The sequence below is a fragment of the Phalangium opilio genome, unplaced genomic scaffold (assembly GCF_054372755.1).
Source record: "Phalangium opilio isolate 3A_F unplaced genomic scaffold, DU_Popi_V2 ptg000217l_1, whole genome shotgun sequence".
Classification (NCBI taxonomy): Eukaryota; Metazoa; Arthropoda; class Arachnida; order Opiliones; family Phalangiidae; genus Phalangium; species Phalangium opilio.
The window spans coordinates 14472750-14485000 of NW_028324218.1; the positions used below are offsets into that span (position 1 = coordinate 14472750).

A 12251-nucleotide genomic window follows, 5' to 3' on the forward strand; every position below is an offset into this window, starting at 1 on the left:
TTCCCTAGCTGCTTGAATATGAGCCGAAATAGCTCAGTTGGGAGAGCGTTAGACTGAAGATCTAAAGGTCCCTGGTTCGATCCCGGGTTTCGGCAACACGAGAGCTTTTTGATCGTGTATCTTAAAGTAAATTATTTGCTTCAGGAAAAATTCCCTAGCTGCTTGAATGTGAGCCGAAATAGCTCAGTTGGGAGAGCGTTAGACTGAAGATCTAAAGGTCCCTGGTTCGATCCCGGGTTTCGGCAACATGAAAGCTTTTTGGGTCGTGTACATTAAAGTAAACTGCTTTCCCAAGGAAAGTGTCCCTGGTTACATGAAAACGAGCCAAAATAGCTTAGTTGGGAGAGCGTTAGACTGAAGATCTAAAGGTCCCTGGTTCGATCCCGGGTTTCGGCAACAGCAGAGGTGTTTGGATGGTGTATCTTAAAGTAAATTATTTTCTTCAGGAAAAATTCCCTAGCTGCGTGAACATGAGCCGAAATTGCTCAGTTGGGAGAGCGTTAGACTGAAGATCTAAAGGTCCCTGGTTCGATCCCGGGTTTCGGCAACACGAGAGCTTTTTGGGTCGTGTACCTTAAGGTAAATTACTTTCTTCAGGAAAAATTCCCTAGCTGCTTGAATAGGAGCCGAAATAGCTCAGTTGGGAGAGCGTTAGACTGAAGATCTAAAGGTCCCTGGTTCGATCCCGGGTTTCGGAAATACGAGAGCTTTTTGGGTCGTGTATCTTAAAGTAAATTATTTGCTTCAGGAAAAATTCCCTAGCTGCTTGAATGTGAGCCGAAATAGCTCAGTTGGGAGAGCGTTAGACTGAAGATCTAAAGGTCCCTGGTTCGATCCCGGGTTTCGGCATCGCGAGAGCTTTTTGGGTCGAGTATATTAAAGTAAATTATTTGCTTCAGGAAAGCTTACCTGGTTGCGTGAATAAGAGCCGAAATAGCTCAGTTGGGAGAGCGTTAGACTAATGATCTAAAGGTCCCTGGTTCGATCCCGGGTTTCGGCAACATGAAAGCTTTTTGGGTCGTGTACATTAAAGTAAACTGCTTTCCCAAGGAAAGTGTCCCTGGTTACATGAAAACGAGTCGAAATAGCTTAGTTGGGAGAGCGTTAGACTGAAGATCTAAAGGTCCCTGGTTCGATCCCGGGTTTCGGCAACAGCAGAGGTGTTTGGATGGTGTATCTTAAAGTAAATTATTTTCTTCAGGAAAAATTCCCTAGCTGCGTGAACATGAGCCGAAATTGCTCAGTTGGGAGAGCGTTAGACTGAAGATCTAAAGGTCCCTGGTTCGATCCTGGGTTTCGGCAACACGAGAGCTTTTTGGGTCGTGTACCTTAAGGTAAATTACTTTCTTCAGGAAAAATTCCCTAGCTGCTTGAATATGAGCCGAAATAGCTCAGTTGGGAGAGCGTTAGACTGAAGATCTAAAGGTCCCTGGTTTGATCCCAGGTTTAGGCAATACGAAATCTTTTTGGATAGTATATCTTAAAGTAAATTATTTGCTTCAGGAAAAATTCCCTAGCTGCTTGAATGTGAGCCGAAATAGCTCAGTTGGGAGAGCGTTAGACTGAAGATCTAAAGGTCCCTGGTTCGATCCCGGGTTTCGGCAACATGAAAGTTTTTTGGGTCGTGTACATTAAAGTAAACTGCTTTCCCAAGGAAAGTGTCCCTGGTTACATGAAAAAGAGCCGAAATAGCTTAGTTGGGAGAGCGTTAGACTGAAGATCTAATGGTCCCTGGTTTGATCCCGGGTTTCGGCAACAGCAGAGGTGTTTGGATCGTGTATCTTAAAGTAAATTATTTTCTTCAGGAAAAATTCCCTAGCTGCGTGAATATGAGCCGAAATTGCTCAGTTGGGAGAGCGTTAGATTGAAGATCTAAAGGTCCCTGGTTCGATCCCGGGTTTCGGAAATACGAGAGCTTTTTGGGTCGTGTATCTTAAAGTAAATTATTTGCTTCAGGAAAAATTCCCTAGCTGCTTGAATGTGAGCCGAAATAGCTCAGTTGGGAGAGTGTTAGACTGAAGATCTAAAGGTCCCTGGTTCGATCCCGGGTTTCGGCAACATGAAAGCTTTTTGGGTCGTGTACATTAAAGTAAACTGCTTTCCCAAGGAAAGTGTCCCTGGTTACATGAAAAAGAGCCGAAATAGCTTAGTTGGGAGAGCGTTAGACTGAAGTTCTAATGGTCCCTGGTTCGGTCCCGGGTTTCGGCAACAGCAGAGGTGTTTGGATTGTGTATCTTAAAGTAAATTATTTGCTTGAGGAAAAATTTCCTAGCTGCATGAATATGAGCCGAAATAGCTCAGTTGGGAGAGCGTTAGACTGAAGATCTAAAGGTCCCTGGTTCGATCCCGGGTTTCGGCAACATGAAAGCTTTTTGGGTCGTGTACATTAAAGTAAACTGCTTTCCCAAGGAAAGTGTCCCTGGTTACATGAAAAAGAGCCGAAATAGCTTAGTTGGGAGAGCGTTAGACTGAAGATCTAATGGTCCCTGGTTTGATCCCGGGTTTCGGCAACAGCAGAGGTGTTTGGATCGTGTATCTTAAATTAAATTATTTTCTTCAGGAAAAATTCCCTAGCTGCGTGAATATGAGCCGAAATTGCTCAGTTGGGAGAGCGTTAGACTGAAGATCTAAAGGTCCCTGGTTCGATCCCAGCTTTCGGAAATACGAGAGTATTTTGGGTCGTGTATCTTAAAGTAAATTATTTGCTTCAGGAAAAATTCCCTAGCTGCTTGAATGTGAGCCGAAATAGCTCAGCTGGGAGAGCGTTAGACTGAAGATCTAAAGGTCCCTGGTTCGATCCCGGGTTTCGGCAACACGAGAGCTTTTTGGGTCGTGTATCTTAAAGTAAATTATTTGCTTCAGGAAAAATTCCCTAGCTGCTTGAATATGAGCCGAAATAGCTCAGTTGGGAGAGCGTTAGACTGAAGATCTAAAGGTCCTTGGTTCGATCGCGGGTTTCGGCAACACGAGAGCTTGTTGGATCGTGTACCTCAAGGTGAATTACTTTCTTCAGGAAAAATTCCCTAGCTGCTTGAATATGAGCCGAAATAGCTCAGTTGGGAGAGCGTTAGACTGAAGATCTAAAGGTCCCTGGTTCGATCCCGGGTTTCAGCATCGCGAGAGCTTTTTGGGTCGAGTATCTTAAAGTAAATTATTTGCTTCAGGAAAGCTTACCTGGTTGCGTGAATAAGAGCCGAAATAGCTCAGATGGGAGAGCGTTAGACTAATGATCTAAAGGTCCCTGGTTCGATCCCGGGTTTCGGCAACATGAAAGCTTTTTGGGTCGTGTACATTAAAGTAAACTGCTTTCCCAAGGAAAGTGTCCCTGGTTACATGAAAAAGAGCCCAAATAGCTTAGTTTGGAGAGCGTTAGACTGAAGATCTAAAGGTCCCTGGTTCGATCCCGGGTTTCGGCAAATGCAGAAGTGTTTGGATCGTGTCTCTTAAAGTAAATTATTTTCTTCAGGAAAAATTCACTAGCTGCTTGAACAAGAGCCGAAATAGCTCAGTTTGAAGAGCGTTAGACTAAAGATCTAAAGGTCCCTGGTTTGATCCCAGGTTTAGGCAATATGAAATCTTTTTGGATAGTATATCTTAAAGTAAATTATTTGCTTCAGGAAAAATTCCCTAGCTGCTTGAATGTGAGCCGAAATAGCTCAGTTGGGAGAGCGTTAGACTGAAGATCTAAAGGTCCCTGGTTCGATCCCGGGTTTCGGCTACACGAGAGCTTTTTGGGTCGTGTATCTTAAAGTAAATAACTTGCTTCAGGAAAAATTCCCTAGCTGCTTGAATATGAGCCGAAATAGCTCAGCTGGGAGAGCGTTAGACTGAAGATCTAAAGGTCCCTGGTTCGATCCCGGGTTTCGGCAACACGAGAGCTTTTTGGGTCGTGATTCTTAAAGTAAATTATTTGCTTCAGGAAAAATTCCCTAGCTGCTTGAATATGAGCCGAAATAGCTCAGTTGGGAGAGCGTTAGACTGAAGATTTAAAGGTCCTTGGTTCGATCGCGGGTTTCGGCAACACGAGAGCTTGTTGGGTCGTGTACTTCAAGGTGAATTACTTTCTTCAGGAAAAATTCCCTAGCTGCTTGAATATGAGCCGAAATAGCTCAGTTGGGAGAGCGTTAGACTGAAGATCTAAAGGTCCCTGGGTCGATCCCGGGTTTCGGCATCGCGAGAGCTTTTTGGGTCGAGTATATTAAAGTAAATTATTTGCTTCAGGAAAGCTTACCTGGTTGCGTGAATAAGAGCCGAAATAGCTCAGTTGGGAGAGCGTTAGACTAATGATCTAAAGGTCCCTGGTTCGATCCCGGGTTTCGGCAACATGAAAGCTTTTTGGGTCGTGTACATTAAAGTAAACTGCTTTCCCAAGGAAAGTGTCCCTGGTTACATGAAAACGAGTCGAAATAGCTTAGTTGGGAGAGCGTTAGACTGAAGATCTAAAGGTCCCTGGTTCGATCCCGGGTTTCGGCAACAGCAGAGGTGTTTGGATGGTGTATCTTAAAGTAAATTATTTTCTTCAGGAAAAATTCCCTAGCTGCGTGAACATGAGCCGAAATTGCTCAGTTGGGAGAGCGTTAGACTGAAGATCTAAAGGTCCCTGGTTCGATCCCGGGTTTCGGCAACACGAGAGCTTTTTGGGTCGTGTACCTTAAGGTAAATTACTTTCTTCAGGAAAAATTCCCTAGCTGCTTGAATATGAGCCGAAATAGCTCAGTTGGGAGAGCGTTAGACTGAAGATCTAAAGGTCCCTGGTTTGATCCCAGGTTTAGGCAATATGAAATCTTTTTGGATAGTATATCTTAAAGTAAATTATTTGCTTCAGGAAAAATTCCCTAGCTGCTTGAATGTGAGCCGAAATAGCTCAGTTGGGAGAGCGTTAGACTGAAGATCTAAAGGTCCCTGGTTCGATCCCGGGTTTCGGCAACATGAAAGTTTTTTGGGTCGTGTACATTAAAGTAAACTGCTTTCCCAAGGAAAGTGTCCCTGGTTACATGAAAAAGAGCCGAAATAGCTTAGTTGGGAGAGCGTTAGACTGAAGATCTAATGGTCCCTGGTATGATCCCGGGTTTCGGCAACAGCAGAGGTGTTTGGATCGTGTATCTTAAAGTAAATTATTTTCTTCAGGAAAAATTCCCTAGCTGCGTGAATATGAGCCGAAATTGCTCAGTTGGGAGAGCGTTAGATTGAAGATCTAAAGGTCCCTGGTTCGATCCCGGGTTTCGGAAATACGAGAGCTTTTTGGGTCGTGTATCTTAAAGTAAATTATTTGCTTCAGGAAAAATTCCCTAGCTGCTTGAATGTGAGCCGAAATAGCTCAGTTGGGAGAGTGTTAGACTGAAGATCTAAAGGTCCCTGGTTCGATCCCGGGTTTCGGCAACATGAAAGCTTTTTGGGTCGTGTACATTAAAGTAAACTGCTTTCCCAAGGAAAGTGTCCCTGGTTACATGAAAAAGAGCCGAAATAGCTTAGTTGGGAGAGCGTTAGACTGAAGTTCTAATGGTCCCTGGTTCGGTCCCGGGTTTCGGCAACAGCAGAGGTGTTTGGATTGTGTATCTTAAAGTAAATTATTTGCTTGAGGAAAAATTCCCTAGCTGCATGAATATGAGCCGAAATAGCTCAGTTGGGAGAGCGTTAGACTGAAGATCTAAAGGTCCCTGGTTCGATCCCGGGTTTCGGCAACATGAAAGCTTTTTGGGTCGTGTACATTAAAGTAAACTGCTTTCCCAAGGAAAGTGTCCCTGGTTACATGAAAAAGAGCCGAAATAGCTTAGTTGGTAGAGCGTTAGACTGAAGATCTAATGGTCCCTGGTTTGATCCCGGGTTTCGGCAACAGCAGAGGTGTTTGGATCGTGTATCTTAAATTAAATTATTTTCTTCAGGAAAAATTCCCTAGCTGCGTGAATATGAGCCGAAATTGCTCAGTTGGGAGAGCGTTAGACTGAAGATCTAAAGGTCCCTGGTTCGATCCCAGCTTTCGGAAATACGAGAGTATTTTGGGTCGTGTATCTTAAAGTAAATTATTTGCTTCAGGAAAAATTCCCTAGCTGCTTGAATGTGAGCCGAAATAGCTCAGCTGGGAGAGCGTTAGACTGAAGATCTAAAGGTCCCTGGTTCGATCCCGGGTTTCGGCAACACGAGAGCTTTTTGGGTCGTGTATCTTAAAGTAAATTATTTGCTTCAGGAAAAATTCCCTAGCTGCTTGAATATGAGCCGAAATAGCTCAGTTGGGAGAGCGTTAGACTGAAGATCTAAAGGTCCTTGGTTCGATCGCGGGTTTCGGCAACACGAGAGCTTGTTGGATCGTGTACCTCAAGGTGAATTACTTTCTTCAGGAAAAATTCCCTAGCTGCTTGAATATGAGCCGAAATAGCTCAGTTGGGAGAGCGTTAGACTGAAGATCTAAAGGTCCCTGGTTCGATCCCGGGTTTCAGCATCGCGAGAGCTTTTTGGGTCGAGTATCTTAAAGTAAATTATTTGCTTCAGGAAAGCTTACCTGGTTGCGTGAATAAGAGCCGAAATAGCTCAGTTGGGAGAGCGTTAGACTAATGATCTAAAGGTCCCTGGTTCGATCCCGGGTTTCGGCAACATGAAAGCTTTTTGGGTCGTGTACATTAAAGTAAACTGCTTTCCCAAGGAAAGTGTCCCTGGTTACATGAAAAAGAGCCCAAATAGCTTAGTTTGGAGAGCGTTAGACTGAAGATCTAAAGGTCCCTGGTTCGATCCCGGGTTTCGGCAAATGCAGAAGTGTTTGGATCGTGTCTCTTAAAGTAAATTATTTTCTTCAGGAAAAATTCACTAGCTGCTTGAACAAGAGCCGAAATAGCTCAGTTTGAAGAGCGTTAGACTAAAGATCTAAAGGTCCCTGGTTTGATCCCAGGTTTAGGCAATATGAAATCTTTTTGGATAGTATATCTTAAAGTAAATTATTTGCTTCAGGAAAAATTCCCTAGCTGCTTGAATGTGAGCCGAAATAGCTCAGTTGGGAGAGCGTTAGACTGAAGATCTAAAGGTCCCTGGTTCGATCCCGGGTTTCGGCTACACGAGAGCTTTTTGGGTCGTGTATCTTAAAGTAAATAACTTGCTTCAGGAAAAATTCCCTAGCTGCTTGAATATGAGCCGAAATAGCTCAGCTGGGAGAGCGTTAGACTGAAGATCTAAAGGTCCCTGGTTCGATCCCGGGTTTCGGCAACACGAGAGCTTTTTGGGTCGTGATTCTTAAAGTAAATTATTTGCTTCAGGAAAAATTCCCTAGCTGCTTGAATATGAGCCGAAATAGCTCAGTTGGGAGAGCGTTAGACTGAAGATTTAAAGGTCCTTGGTTCGATCGCGGGTTTCGGCAACACGAGAGCTTGTTGGGTCGTGTACTTCAAGGTGAATTACTTTCTTCAGGAAAAATTCCCTAGCTGCTTGAATATGAGCCGAAATAGCTCAGTTGGGAGAGCGTTAGACTGAAGATCTAAAGGTCCCTGGGTCGATCCCGGGTTTCGGCATCGCGAGAGCTTTTTGGGTCGAGTATATTAAAGTAAATTATTTGCTTCAGGAAAGCTTACCTGGTTGCGTGAATAAGAGCCGAAATAGCTCAGTTGGGAGAGCGTTAGACTAATGATCTAAAGGTCCCTGGTTCGATCCCGGGTTTCGGCAACATGAAAGCTTTTTGGGTCGTGTACATTAAAGTAAACTGCTTTCCCAAGGAAAGTGTCCCTGGTTACATGAAAACGAGTCGAAATAGCTTAGTTGGGAGAGCGTTAGACTGAAGATCTAAAGGTCCCTGGTTCGATCCCGGGTTTCGGCAACAGCAGAGGTGTTTGGATGGTGTATCTTAAAGTAAATTATTTTCTTCAGGAAAAATTCCCTAGCTGCGTGAACATGAGCCGAAATTGCTCAGTTGGGAGAGCGTTAGACTGAAGATCTAAAGGTCCCTGGTTCGATCCCGGGTTTCGGCAACACGAGAGCTTTTTGGGTCGTGTACCTTAAGGTAAATTACTTTCTTCAGGAAAAATTCCCTAGCTGCTTGAATATGAGCCGAAATAGCTCAGTTGGGAGAGCGTTAGACTGAAGATCTAAAGGTCCCTGGTTTGATCCCAGGTTTAGGCAATATGAAATCTTTTTGGATAGTATATCTTAAAGTAAATTATTTGCTTCAGGAAAAATTCCCTAGCTGCTTGAATGTGAGCCGAAATAGCTCAGTTGGGAGAGCGTTAGACTGAAGATCTAAAGGTCCCTGGTTCGATCCCGGGTTTCGGCAACATGAAAGTTTTTTGGGTCGTGTACATTAAAGTAAACTGCTTTCCCAAGGAAAGTGTCCCTGGTTACATGAAAAAGAGCCGAAATAGCTTAGTTGGGAGAGCGTTAGACTGAAGATCTAATGGTCCCTGGTATGATCCCGGGTTTCGGCAACAGCAGAGGTGTTTGGATCGTGTATCTTAAAGTAAATTATTTTCTTCAGGAAAAATTCCCTAGCTGCGTGAATATGAGCCGAAATTGCTCAGTTGGGAGAGCGTTAGATTGAAGATCTAAAGGTCCCTGGTTCGATCCCGGGTTTCGGAAATACGAGAGCTTTTTGGGTCGTGTATCTTAAAGTAAATTATTTGCTTCAGGAAAAATTCCCTAGCTGCTTGAATGTGAGCCGAAATAGCTCAGTTGGGAGAGTGTTAGACTGAAGATCTAAAGGTCCCTGGTTCGATCCCGGGTTTCGGCAACATGAAAGCTTTTTGGGTCGTGTACATTAAAGTAAACTGCTTTCCCAAGGAAAGTGTCCCTGGTTACATGAAAAAGAGCCGAAATAGCTTAGTTGGGAGAGCGTTAGACTGAAGTTCTAATGGTCCCTGGTTCGGTCCCGGGTTTCGGCAACAGCAGAGGTGTTTGGATTGTGTATCTTAAAGTAAATTATTTGCTTGAGGAAAAATTCCCTAGCTGCATGAATATGAGCCGAAATAGCTCAGTTGGGAGAGCGTTAGACTGAAGATCTAAAGGTCCCTGGTTCGATCCCGGGTTTCGGCAACATGAAAGCTTTTTGGGTCGTGTACATTAAAGTAAACTGCTTTCCCAAGGAAAGTGTCCCTGGTTACATGAAAAAGAGCCGAAATAGCTTAGTTGGGAGAGCGTTAGACTGAAGATCTAATGGTCCCTGGTTTGATCCCGGGTTTCGGCAACAGCAGAGGTGTTTGGATCGTGTATCTTAAATTAAATTATTTTCTTCAGGAAAAATTCCCTAGCTGCGTGAATATGAGCCGAAATTGCTCAGTTGGGAGAGCGTTAGACTGAAGATCTAAAGGTCCCTGGTTCGATCCCAGGTTTCGGAAATACGAGAGTATTTTGGGTCGTGTATCTTAAAGTAAATTATTGGCTTCAGGAAAAATTCCCTAGCTGCTTGAATGTGAGCCGAAATAGCTCAGCTGGGAGAGCGTTAGACTGAAGATCTAAAGGTCCCTGGTTCGATCCCGGGTTTCGGCAACACGAGAGCTTTTTGGGTCGTGTATCTTAAAGTAAATTATTTGCTTCAGGAAAAATTCCCTAGCTGCTTGAATATGAGCCGAAATAGCTCAGTTGGGAGAGCGTTAGACTGAAGATCTAAAGGTCCTTGGTTCGATCGCGGGTTTCGGCAACACGAGAGCTTGTTGGGTCGTGTACCTCAAGGTGAATTACTTTCTTCAGGAAAAATTCCCTAGCTGCTTGAATATGAGCCGAAATAGCTCAGTTGGGAGAGCGTTAGACTGAAGATCTAAAGGTCCCTGGTTCGATCCCGGGTTTCAGCATCGCGAGAGCTTTTTGGGTCGAGTATCTTAAAGTAAATTATTTGCTTCAGGAAAGCTTACCTGGTTGCGTGAATAAGAGCCGAAATAGCTCAGTTGGGAGAGCGTTAGACTAATGATCTAAAGGTCCCTGGTTCGATCCCGGGTTTCGGCAACATGAAAGCTTTTTGGGTCGTGTACATTAAAGTAAACTGCTTTCCCAAGGAAAGTGTCCCTGGTTACATGAAAAAGAGCCCAAATAGCTTAGTTTGGAGAGCGTTAGACTGAAGATCTAAAGGTCCCTGGTTCGATCCCGGGTTTCGGCAACAGCACAGGTGTTTGGATCGTGTATCTTAAAGTAAATTATTTTCTTCAGGAAAAATTCCCTAGCTGCGTGAATATGAGCCGAAATTGCTCAGTTGGGAGAGCGTTAGACTGAAGATCTAAAGGTCCCTGGTTCGATCCCGGGTTTCGGCAACACGAGAGCGTTTTGGGTCGTGTATCTTAAAGTAAATTACTTGCTTCAGGAAAAATTCCCTAGCTGCTTGAATATGAGCCGAAATAGCTCAGTTGGGAGAGCGTTAGACTGAAGATCTAAAGGTCCCTGGTTCGATCCCGGGTTTCGGCAACACGAGAGCTTTTTGGGTCGTGTACCTTAAGGTAAATTACTTTCTTCAGGAAAAATTCCCTAGCTGCTTGAATATGAGCCGAAATAGCTCAGTTGGGAGAGCGTTAGACTGAAGATCTAAAGGTCCCTGGTTCGATCCCGGGTTTCGGCATCACGAGAGCTTTTTGGGTCGAGTATCTTAAAGTAAATTATTTGCTTCAGGAAAGTTTACCTGGTTGCATGAATAAGAGCCGAAAAGCTCAGTTGGGAGAGCGTTAGACTGAAGATCTAAAGGTCCCTTGTTCGATCCCGGGTTTCGGAAATACGAGAGCTTTTTGGGTCGTGTATCTTAAAGTAAATTATTTGCTTCCGGAAAACTTCCCTAGCTGCTTGAATGTGAGCCGATATAGCTCAGTTGGGAGAGCGTTAGACTGAAGATCTAAAGGTCCCTGGTTCGATCCCGGGTTTCGGCAACAAGAGAGCTTTTTGGGTCGTCTATCTTAAATTAAATTATTTGCTTCAGGCAAAATTCCCTAGCTGCTTGAATACGAGCCGAAATAGCTCAGTTGGGAGAGCGTTAGACTGAAGATCTAAAGGTCCCTGGTTCGATCCCGGGTTTCGGCATCACGAGAGCTTTTTGTTTCGAGTATCTTAAGGTAAATTACTTTCTTCAGGAAAAATTCCCTAGCTGCTTGAATATGAGCTGAAATAGCTCAGTTGGGAGAGCGTTAGACTGAAGATCTAAGGGTCCCTGGTTCGATCCCGGGTTTCGGCGTCACGAGAGCTTTTTGGTCGAGTATCTTAAAGTAAATTATTTGCTTCAGGAAAGTTTACCTGGTTGCATGAATAAGAGCCGAAATAGCTCAGTTGGGAGAGCGTTAGACTGAAGATCTAAAGGTCCCTGGTTCGATCCCGGGTTTCGGCAACATGAAAGCTTTTTGGGTCGTGTACATTAAAGTAAACTGCTTTCCCAAGGAAAGTGTCCCTGGTTACATGAGAACGAGCCGAAATAGCTTAGTTGGGAGAGCGTTAGACTGAAGATCTAAAGGTCCCTGGTTCGATCCCGGGTTTCGGCCACAGCAGAGATGTTTGGATCGTGTATCTTAAAGTAAATTATTTTCTTCAGGAAAAATTCCCTAGCTGCGTGAATATGAGCCGAAATTGCTCAGTTGGGAGAGCGTTAGACTGAAGATCTAAAGGTCCCTGGTTCGATCCCGGGTTTCGGCAACAGCAGAGGTGTTTGGATCGTGTATCTTAAGGTAAATTATTTTCTTCAGGAAAAATTCCCTAGCTGCTTGAATATGAGCCGAAATAGCTCAGTTGGGAGAGCGTTAGACTGAAGATCTAATGGTCCCTGGTTCGATCCCGGGTTTCGGCAACACGAGAGCTTTTTTGGTCGTGTACCTTAAGGTAAATTACTTTCTTCAGGAAAAATTCCCTAGCTGGTTGAACATGAGCCGAAATAGCTCAGTTGGGAGAGCGTTAGACTGAAGATCTAAAGGTCCCTGGTTCGATTCCGGGTTTCGGCAACATGAAAGCTTTTTGGGAAGTGTACATTAAAGTAAACTGCTTTCCCAAAGAAAGTGTCCCTTGTTACATGAAAACGAGCCGAAATAGCTTAGTTGGGAGAGCGTTAGACTGAAGATCTAAAGGTCCCTGGTTCGATCCCGGGTTTCGGCAACACGAGAGCTTTTTGGGTCGTGTACCTTAAGGTAAATTATTTTCTTCAGGAAAAATTCCCTAGCTGCTTGAACATGAGCCGAAATAGCTCAGTTGGGAGAGCGTTAGACTGAAGATCTAAAGGTCCCTGGTTCGATCCCGGGTTTCGGCATCACGAGAGCCTTTTGGGTCGAGTATCTTAAAGTAAATTATTTGCTTCAGGAAATTTTACCTGGTTGCATGAATAAGAG

General features: G+C 44.2%; 47 non-coding genes across 47 annotated transcripts; all 47 read left to right on the forward strand.

The window, feature by feature from the left end:
- The first annotated feature begins 22 nt into the window (after positions 1–22).
- Positions 23–95, forward strand: TRNAF-GAA (transfer RNA phenylalanine (anticodon GAA)). Its single transcript has one exon. It is a non-coding gene; the product is annotated as a tRNA-Phe (tRNA).
- Positions 96–172: 77 nt separating this feature from the next.
- TRNAF-GAA (transfer RNA phenylalanine (anticodon GAA)) lies at positions 173–245 on the forward strand. The gene has a single exon. It is a non-coding gene; the product is annotated as a tRNA-Phe (tRNA).
- A 78-nt stretch (positions 246–323) lies between these two features.
- On the forward strand, positions 324–396 carry TRNAF-GAA (transfer RNA phenylalanine (anticodon GAA)). Its single transcript has one exon. It is a non-coding gene; the product is annotated as a tRNA-Phe (tRNA).
- A 78-nt stretch (positions 397–474) lies between these two features.
- On the forward strand, positions 475–547 carry TRNAF-GAA (transfer RNA phenylalanine (anticodon GAA)). The gene has a single exon. It is a non-coding gene; the product is annotated as a tRNA-Phe (tRNA).
- A 229-nt stretch (positions 548–776) lies between these two features.
- Positions 777–849, forward strand: TRNAF-GAA (transfer RNA phenylalanine (anticodon GAA)). The gene has a single exon. It is a non-coding gene; the product is annotated as a tRNA-Phe (tRNA).
- Positions 850–927: 78 nt separating this feature from the next.
- On the forward strand, positions 928–1000 carry TRNAI-AAU (transfer RNA isoleucine (anticodon AAU)). The gene has a single exon. It is a non-coding gene; the product is annotated as a tRNA-Ile (tRNA).
- A 531-nt stretch (positions 1001–1531) lies between these two features.
- TRNAF-GAA (transfer RNA phenylalanine (anticodon GAA)) lies at positions 1532–1604 on the forward strand. Its single transcript has one exon. It is a non-coding gene; the product is annotated as a tRNA-Phe (tRNA).
- A 380-nt stretch (positions 1605–1984) lies between these two features.
- On the forward strand, positions 1985–2057 carry TRNAF-GAA (transfer RNA phenylalanine (anticodon GAA)). The gene has a single exon. It is a non-coding gene; the product is annotated as a tRNA-Phe (tRNA).
- A 229-nt stretch (positions 2058–2286) lies between these two features.
- TRNAF-GAA (transfer RNA phenylalanine (anticodon GAA)) lies at positions 2287–2359 on the forward strand. Its single transcript has one exon. It is a non-coding gene; the product is annotated as a tRNA-Phe (tRNA).
- Positions 2360–2739: 380 nt separating this feature from the next.
- Positions 2740–2812, forward strand: TRNAF-GAA (transfer RNA phenylalanine (anticodon GAA)). The gene has a single exon. It is a non-coding gene; the product is annotated as a tRNA-Phe (tRNA).
- Positions 2813–3041: 229 nt separating this feature from the next.
- On the forward strand, positions 3042–3114 carry TRNAF-GAA (transfer RNA phenylalanine (anticodon GAA)). The gene has a single exon. It is a non-coding gene; the product is annotated as a tRNA-Phe (tRNA).
- Positions 3115–3192: 78 nt separating this feature from the next.
- TRNAI-AAU (transfer RNA isoleucine (anticodon AAU)) lies at positions 3193–3265 on the forward strand. The gene has a single exon. It is a non-coding gene; the product is annotated as a tRNA-Ile (tRNA).
- Positions 3266–3494: 229 nt separating this feature from the next.
- Positions 3495–3567, forward strand: TRNAF-AAA (transfer RNA phenylalanine (anticodon AAA)). The gene has a single exon. It is a non-coding gene; the product is annotated as a tRNA-Phe (tRNA).
- A 78-nt stretch (positions 3568–3645) lies between these two features.
- TRNAF-GAA (transfer RNA phenylalanine (anticodon GAA)) lies at positions 3646–3718 on the forward strand. The gene has a single exon. It is a non-coding gene; the product is annotated as a tRNA-Phe (tRNA).
- Positions 3719–3796: 78 nt separating this feature from the next.
- On the forward strand, positions 3797–3869 carry TRNAF-GAA (transfer RNA phenylalanine (anticodon GAA)). Its single transcript has one exon. It is a non-coding gene; the product is annotated as a tRNA-Phe (tRNA).
- A 380-nt stretch (positions 3870–4249) lies between these two features.
- Positions 4250–4322, forward strand: TRNAI-AAU (transfer RNA isoleucine (anticodon AAU)). The gene has a single exon. It is a non-coding gene; the product is annotated as a tRNA-Ile (tRNA).
- A 229-nt stretch (positions 4323–4551) lies between these two features.
- On the forward strand, positions 4552–4624 carry TRNAF-GAA (transfer RNA phenylalanine (anticodon GAA)). The gene has a single exon. It is a non-coding gene; the product is annotated as a tRNA-Phe (tRNA).
- A 229-nt stretch (positions 4625–4853) lies between these two features.
- On the forward strand, positions 4854–4926 carry TRNAF-GAA (transfer RNA phenylalanine (anticodon GAA)). The gene has a single exon. It is a non-coding gene; the product is annotated as a tRNA-Phe (tRNA).
- Positions 4927–5306: 380 nt separating this feature from the next.
- TRNAF-GAA (transfer RNA phenylalanine (anticodon GAA)) lies at positions 5307–5379 on the forward strand. Its single transcript has one exon. It is a non-coding gene; the product is annotated as a tRNA-Phe (tRNA).
- Positions 5380–5608: 229 nt separating this feature from the next.
- Positions 5609–5681, forward strand: TRNAF-GAA (transfer RNA phenylalanine (anticodon GAA)). Its single transcript has one exon. It is a non-coding gene; the product is annotated as a tRNA-Phe (tRNA).
- A 78-nt stretch (positions 5682–5759) lies between these two features.
- Positions 5760–5832, forward strand: TRNAF-GAA (transfer RNA phenylalanine (anticodon GAA)). Its single transcript has one exon. It is a non-coding gene; the product is annotated as a tRNA-Phe (tRNA).
- A 229-nt stretch (positions 5833–6061) lies between these two features.
- Positions 6062–6134, forward strand: TRNAF-GAA (transfer RNA phenylalanine (anticodon GAA)). The gene has a single exon. It is a non-coding gene; the product is annotated as a tRNA-Phe (tRNA).
- Positions 6135–6363: 229 nt separating this feature from the next.
- TRNAF-GAA (transfer RNA phenylalanine (anticodon GAA)) lies at positions 6364–6436 on the forward strand. Its single transcript has one exon. It is a non-coding gene; the product is annotated as a tRNA-Phe (tRNA).
- A 78-nt stretch (positions 6437–6514) lies between these two features.
- Positions 6515–6587, forward strand: TRNAI-AAU (transfer RNA isoleucine (anticodon AAU)). The gene has a single exon. It is a non-coding gene; the product is annotated as a tRNA-Ile (tRNA).
- A 229-nt stretch (positions 6588–6816) lies between these two features.
- Positions 6817–6889, forward strand: TRNAF-AAA (transfer RNA phenylalanine (anticodon AAA)). Its single transcript has one exon. It is a non-coding gene; the product is annotated as a tRNA-Phe (tRNA).
- A 78-nt stretch (positions 6890–6967) lies between these two features.
- TRNAF-GAA (transfer RNA phenylalanine (anticodon GAA)) lies at positions 6968–7040 on the forward strand. Its single transcript has one exon. It is a non-coding gene; the product is annotated as a tRNA-Phe (tRNA).
- Positions 7041–7118: 78 nt separating this feature from the next.
- Positions 7119–7191, forward strand: TRNAF-GAA (transfer RNA phenylalanine (anticodon GAA)). The gene has a single exon. It is a non-coding gene; the product is annotated as a tRNA-Phe (tRNA).
- Positions 7192–7571: 380 nt separating this feature from the next.
- On the forward strand, positions 7572–7644 carry TRNAI-AAU (transfer RNA isoleucine (anticodon AAU)). The gene has a single exon. It is a non-coding gene; the product is annotated as a tRNA-Ile (tRNA).
- A 229-nt stretch (positions 7645–7873) lies between these two features.
- TRNAF-GAA (transfer RNA phenylalanine (anticodon GAA)) lies at positions 7874–7946 on the forward strand. The gene has a single exon. It is a non-coding gene; the product is annotated as a tRNA-Phe (tRNA).
- A 229-nt stretch (positions 7947–8175) lies between these two features.
- Positions 8176–8248, forward strand: TRNAF-GAA (transfer RNA phenylalanine (anticodon GAA)). Its single transcript has one exon. It is a non-coding gene; the product is annotated as a tRNA-Phe (tRNA).
- A 380-nt stretch (positions 8249–8628) lies between these two features.
- Positions 8629–8701, forward strand: TRNAF-GAA (transfer RNA phenylalanine (anticodon GAA)). Its single transcript has one exon. It is a non-coding gene; the product is annotated as a tRNA-Phe (tRNA).
- Positions 8702–8930: 229 nt separating this feature from the next.
- Positions 8931–9003, forward strand: TRNAF-GAA (transfer RNA phenylalanine (anticodon GAA)). The gene has a single exon. It is a non-coding gene; the product is annotated as a tRNA-Phe (tRNA).
- A 380-nt stretch (positions 9004–9383) lies between these two features.
- TRNAF-GAA (transfer RNA phenylalanine (anticodon GAA)) lies at positions 9384–9456 on the forward strand. The gene has a single exon. It is a non-coding gene; the product is annotated as a tRNA-Phe (tRNA).
- A 229-nt stretch (positions 9457–9685) lies between these two features.
- On the forward strand, positions 9686–9758 carry TRNAF-GAA (transfer RNA phenylalanine (anticodon GAA)). Its single transcript has one exon. It is a non-coding gene; the product is annotated as a tRNA-Phe (tRNA).
- Positions 9759–9836: 78 nt separating this feature from the next.
- TRNAI-AAU (transfer RNA isoleucine (anticodon AAU)) lies at positions 9837–9909 on the forward strand. The gene has a single exon. It is a non-coding gene; the product is annotated as a tRNA-Ile (tRNA).
- Positions 9910–10138: 229 nt separating this feature from the next.
- Positions 10139–10211, forward strand: TRNAF-GAA (transfer RNA phenylalanine (anticodon GAA)). Its single transcript has one exon. It is a non-coding gene; the product is annotated as a tRNA-Phe (tRNA).
- A 78-nt stretch (positions 10212–10289) lies between these two features.
- TRNAF-GAA (transfer RNA phenylalanine (anticodon GAA)) lies at positions 10290–10362 on the forward strand. Its single transcript has one exon. It is a non-coding gene; the product is annotated as a tRNA-Phe (tRNA).
- Positions 10363–10440: 78 nt separating this feature from the next.
- Positions 10441–10513, forward strand: TRNAF-GAA (transfer RNA phenylalanine (anticodon GAA)). Its single transcript has one exon. It is a non-coding gene; the product is annotated as a tRNA-Phe (tRNA).
- Positions 10514–10741: 228 nt separating this feature from the next.
- TRNAF-GAA (transfer RNA phenylalanine (anticodon GAA)) lies at positions 10742–10814 on the forward strand. Its single transcript has one exon. It is a non-coding gene; the product is annotated as a tRNA-Phe (tRNA).
- Positions 10815–10892: 78 nt separating this feature from the next.
- On the forward strand, positions 10893–10965 carry TRNAF-GAA (transfer RNA phenylalanine (anticodon GAA)). The gene has a single exon. It is a non-coding gene; the product is annotated as a tRNA-Phe (tRNA).
- Positions 10966–11193: 228 nt separating this feature from the next.
- On the forward strand, positions 11194–11266 carry TRNAF-GAA (transfer RNA phenylalanine (anticodon GAA)). The gene has a single exon. It is a non-coding gene; the product is annotated as a tRNA-Phe (tRNA).
- Positions 11267–11344: 78 nt separating this feature from the next.
- Positions 11345–11417, forward strand: TRNAF-GAA (transfer RNA phenylalanine (anticodon GAA)). The gene has a single exon. It is a non-coding gene; the product is annotated as a tRNA-Phe (tRNA).
- A 78-nt stretch (positions 11418–11495) lies between these two features.
- TRNAF-GAA (transfer RNA phenylalanine (anticodon GAA)) lies at positions 11496–11568 on the forward strand. The gene has a single exon. It is a non-coding gene; the product is annotated as a tRNA-Phe (tRNA).
- Positions 11569–11646: 78 nt separating this feature from the next.
- TRNAF-GAA (transfer RNA phenylalanine (anticodon GAA)) lies at positions 11647–11719 on the forward strand. Its single transcript has one exon. It is a non-coding gene; the product is annotated as a tRNA-Phe (tRNA).
- A 78-nt stretch (positions 11720–11797) lies between these two features.
- Positions 11798–11870, forward strand: TRNAF-GAA (transfer RNA phenylalanine (anticodon GAA)). The gene has a single exon. It is a non-coding gene; the product is annotated as a tRNA-Phe (tRNA).
- Positions 11871–11948: 78 nt separating this feature from the next.
- TRNAF-GAA (transfer RNA phenylalanine (anticodon GAA)) lies at positions 11949–12021 on the forward strand. Its single transcript has one exon. It is a non-coding gene; the product is annotated as a tRNA-Phe (tRNA).
- Positions 12022–12099: 78 nt separating this feature from the next.
- On the forward strand, positions 12100–12172 carry TRNAF-GAA (transfer RNA phenylalanine (anticodon GAA)). Its single transcript has one exon. It is a non-coding gene; the product is annotated as a tRNA-Phe (tRNA).
- Positions 12173–12251: the final 79 nt, after the last annotated feature.